The following is a 480-nucleotide window of genomic DNA, read 5'->3' as shown; positions in this document are numbered from 1 at the left end:
TTTTGTAGGTTGATGATATGAGAAGTCACAAAATCAATGAAAAAAAGCAAAAATAGAATGAAAAACAGAAAGAAAAACAGCACACCCTGGAGGAGAGCGTGCTGGCGTTTAAACGCCAGTAAGGCTAACTGTTGGGCGTTTAACGCCCAGTCTGGCACCATTCTGGGCGTTTAACGCCAGAAAGGGGCACCAGACTGGCGTTAAACGCCAGAAAAGGGCAAGAAGCTGGCGTTAAACGCCAAAAATGGGCACCAGCCCGGCGTTTAACGCCAGAATTGGCTCAAAACGCAATTTTGCTTGCCATTTGGTGCAGGGATGACTTTTCCTTGACACCTCAGGATCTGTGGACCCCACAGGATCCCCACCTACCCTACCACTCTCTCTCTTTTTCACCCATTCACCAATCACCTCAACACCTCTTCCCCAAAAACCCTTCACCTATCAAATCCCATCTCTTTCTCTTCACCACTCACATCCATC

Source organism: Arachis duranensis, chromosome 6 (genome assembly GCF_000817695.3).
Source record: "Arachis duranensis cultivar V14167 chromosome 6, aradu.V14167.gnm2.J7QH, whole genome shotgun sequence".
NCBI lineage: Eukaryota > Viridiplantae > Streptophyta > Magnoliopsida > Fabales > Fabaceae > Arachis > Arachis duranensis.
This window is presented reverse-complemented; position numbering follows the sequence as displayed.